The 4304-nt window shown below is 32.1% G+C and overlaps 1 pseudogene; it reads left to right on the top strand.

Moving 5' to 3' along the window:
• Nucleotides 1-3168: 3168 nt before the first annotated feature.
• Nucleotides 3169-4104, top strand: LOC109674939 (olfactory receptor 5T7-like; annotated as a pseudogene).
• The last annotated feature ends 200 nt before the right edge of the window (nucleotides 4105-4304 follow it).

Genomic DNA, 4304 nt, shown 5'->3' with positions numbered 1-4304 from the left:
TACATCAGACAAGGTGTTAATATCCGAAATGTACAAAGAACTCAATGTCAATAATAATAATAATAATAATAATGATTAACTAAAATCAGATTAAAGATCTGAATAGACATTTCTCAAAAAAGAACATACAAATAGACATCAAATACATGAAAAATACTCAGTATCATTAATTATTATGGAAATTCAAATAAAAACCACAAGGAAATTTCCATCTCTCTCATATGAGAATCACTATTATTGAGAAGGCAATAAAAAAACTGATGAGGATAGTAAGGATATGGAGAAAGAACTCATACACTGTTGGTGGGAATGTAAATTAATAAGGTTTTATGAATAACAGAATGGAGGCTTCTAAAAAAATTAAGGAGAAATAGAGGAATGGTGCACAATTCTGCAGTCTCACCATCTACAAAGAAAAGGAAATCAATACACTGAAAAGACACAGGCACTCCCTTATTTACTGTAGCAGTAGTCACAATGGCCAGGATGTGGAGTCAACCTAAATGCCCATCAGTAGACGAATTTATAAACAAAATGTGATTATGTAACTGAACATAATTAACCCATAAAAACCTGAAACCCTGCCATTGTAACAATGTGAATTGACCTGTAGGTCATCAAGCTAAGTGAAATACATCAGGCACAGAATCAGAAACACTGCAAGATCTCACTCATGAGAAGAATCTAAAAGCTGATTTCTCAGAAGTTGAAAGTAGAATAGAGAAAGCAGTTTGTGAACAGAGTATTGAGGTAGGGAACCAGGAAAATCAAATGAGATCTTCCTTTTACACAAAAAAAAAAAAAAAAAAAAAAAAACAAAAAACTCAAAATGGATTAAAGATTTAAACATAAGATCGGCAAGGAAAATACCCAGCACAAGTCATTAGGAAAAAGTTACAGGGCTTTTGTTTTGTGGTGATTTTATGGATACAACTCCAAAGTCAAGCAACAAAACCAAAATTTGATGAACAGAAGTACATAAAAGTACAAGACTTCTGCACAGCAACAAACAAAACTAACAAAGAGAAAAGGCAAATTACAAAACTGAAAATAGTTGTAAAACCACTATAAAACTCCAGATTAAGTGGAAAATAAATAAATAAATAAAAGAACGCTAAACTCAATAGCAAAATATATCTAATTTATGTGACACACTGTACTGTAATATTCTTTTCTTCTAAAAAAGCGATCAACATGTGAATGCAAAGTTGTTCAACCTTACAAATTACGAGATGCAAACCTAAAACTCCTCCCACAGATACCAAATAACACTGCTAACTCAAACAAACAGCAACAGGGCAGGAGTTACCCAGACCATTAGCACCTTTTGTTTATTATGAAGTAAATCATTATGCTGCTATTTTGAAAAAGAAATTAATTGGGTAATATTCCTCCTGGAGCATTTCCTATGGGCATCATCACAGTTAAATGAATGAATATAAACAACCCAGGTTAGCCATATTCACATTGCATATGCAAGACTAATACCTGCAGATGTCAATTCTAAGGTAAAAAAAAATCTCAGATAATTTGATTAACAATTTGTATGATAGAACATAAAAATGTAAGGATAGCTGTATTATTTGTACTAGACATTTGCCAATAAACATGGTAGTTCTTGCTTATTTCTTATGTGAATCATGTATTAATCAACACCTGAGTTAAGAATAGGAGTTAGAAACTTACACTTCTTGGAAATAAAGGAAAAAATAGAGTACATTAAATTTACATTTACAGAGGTAAATAAGCATGCTCTTTAGAGTGTGTAGGATTTCATTTTCTTGATGGATTAGTGTCATTCAAAGTAAGAACAACCATGAATGAATTAGTACAAGGTTAATTCAAATATTTGGGCTTTTATATTTTGATATAATTAGAAAACCAAGAAATAATTATTTAAAATTTGTATCAAACTATGTAATTTAGAAGTTTGAGTAGTAATATGTAGTAATATATTACTACATATTTCATAATATTCCTCTATTTTTAATGTTTTAAGCTTTCCAAACACACAAGACTCAGATTTTGTTTTAATCTTGTGGGATGGGTTGCACGGAGTATACATGCAAAGTGAAACCAAATTATAATAGGGGACAGGAAGACATGGTGAAAGACCACAATTCACTGTAACAGACAATTTGAACTGAGTCTTGACTCTAGCAATCATTAGCACTGAAATATGTCATAAGATAAATAATAAAATTTTCACAATTTCATTCCTGTTGCAAGTGCTCAATAAATGGCTATTGTTTCTTTCCTCTTTTGCAAATTTAGTATTGCATCACAAAGTCTAAGCTATTGCAATATATACCTTTTCTTAACATTGAGCTTGTAGAAATAGATTCATTCACAGTTCATACAGTGACTCTATAAAATACACAATATTGTGAAATACTTATTTTTCTCTCTATAACTCTGAATTCTTGGACAGTGCTATTCTTAACTCAGTCAAACAAGTATAATTTTCCTTTCAGTATCTAGTTAAACGTCTATCACAAGATAAATTTAGTCAAAATATTTCATTTATTTAAAACAAAAGTAGCCTACTGCAACATAGAGATTGGGATTGTGATAATTTTCATGTACATTTTTTTAAAAGATCATTAGGAAATTTTCTATTCTCCAAAGCTAACGCAAGTAAAATTTCATAATCTGAAATGTATTATATTGAATTTAATCCTGAGAATACTCTGTAGAACATTATAATTCAGCGCATTTTATTATTAAAATCATTGGAGTCTTATTTTAACATATTTGTTCTAAAATACTTATGGCAATCATAGATAATAAATATTAATATTTACACTGATCTAGTGTGTAGATTACAACAAATGATTTTACAAAATGGCTGACACATCTGCAATTCTGCTGTCAAAGGAATTTTTAAGCCATTCTCATTGCATTTTAATGCTGTTTGAAATGAAAGGAGCTAATAACATGCCATTCAGTGGTACATTAAAGAGTTGGCCTGCTGATTTAAGCAATAGTCCAATTCACTGTGTTGTATCATTCTTATTTTCCAGTTGATTCAACAGCGAGTGTCACGAACAGTATACATTCTGTCACATTCTTTAGTGTTCTTTAGAGCCAAAGTGCTGTTCATTCTTTCAAGGTAATATAAAATACCGTTTTATGATTATTTTGTAGTGTGTATTATGAGGCTTCAATATGAATAATGTCACTAAAGTTACATTATTTGTGATGAAGGGATTCACAGACAACACTGAGCTGCAGATCATCTTCTTCCTTCTGTTTCTAGCGATTTACTATTTCACTCTCATGGAAAATTTAGGACTGATTTTTCTGGTCATTGGAGATTCCCGACTCCACAAACCCAAGTACTATTTTCCTAGTGGGTTGTCCTCAATAGATGCCTGCTATTCTTCTGTTATCGCACCAAATTTGTTGGTAGATTTTATATCAAAGAAAAAAGTTATTTCTTTCCTTGGATGTGCAGCACAAATGTTTCTTGCTGTCATGTTTGGGACCACAGAATGCTTTCTGTTGGCTGCAATGGCTTATGACCGCTATGTAGCCATCTACAATCCTCTTCACTATTCAGTCAGCATGTCACCTAGGCTCTATGTGACACTCATCATCGGTTCTTATGTTGGTGGAATTGTGCATGCTACTATACACACAGTGGACACTTTTACCCTGTCTTTCTGTGGGTCCAATGAAATTAGACACATCTTCTGTGATATTCCTCCTCTCCTTGCAATTTCTTGTTCTGACACTCAGAAAAACCAGCTTCTCCTCTTCTATTGTGCTGGTTCCATTGAGATAGTCACTGTTTCAATTGTTCTGATATCCTATGGTTTCATTCTGACTGCTATTTTGAGGATGTGCTCTGCTAAAGGGAAATGAAAAGTCTTTTCTACATGTGGCTCTCTCCTCACTGGAGTGTCCATCTCTCATGGTACTGTTCTTTTCATGTATGTGAGACCAAGTTCTAACTATGCATTGGAGCATGACATGATAGTGTCGATATTTTACACCCTTGTGATTCCTATGTTGAATCCTGTTATCTACAGTCTGTGGAACAGAGATGTAAATGAAGCAATTCAAAAAGTGTTTGGAAAGAACCTGCTAAAATTGCATTGAAAAGTTGAAAGCAATAATTTTATATAACTATTAAGGCAGTATACTGAAAGTACATATATTAAAGTATAGATATAATTATCTTCTCTACAGACATATTTTTTAAAAACTCCATTAGTAAAATTCTCCTATATTGTTTGAAATTCAGAAAAATCTGTATTACTCATTTGAGTTTTACAATATGTGTGCTAGTATGTGAATAG

The sequence above is a fragment of the Castor canadensis genome, chromosome 1 (genome assembly GCF_047511655.1).
Source record: "Castor canadensis chromosome 1, mCasCan1.hap1v2, whole genome shotgun sequence".
Classification (NCBI taxonomy): Eukaryota; Metazoa; Chordata; class Mammalia; order Rodentia; family Castoridae; genus Castor; species Castor canadensis.
Note: the sequence above shows the minus strand (reverse complement) of the source record. Positions and strands in the feature narration are given on the sequence as shown.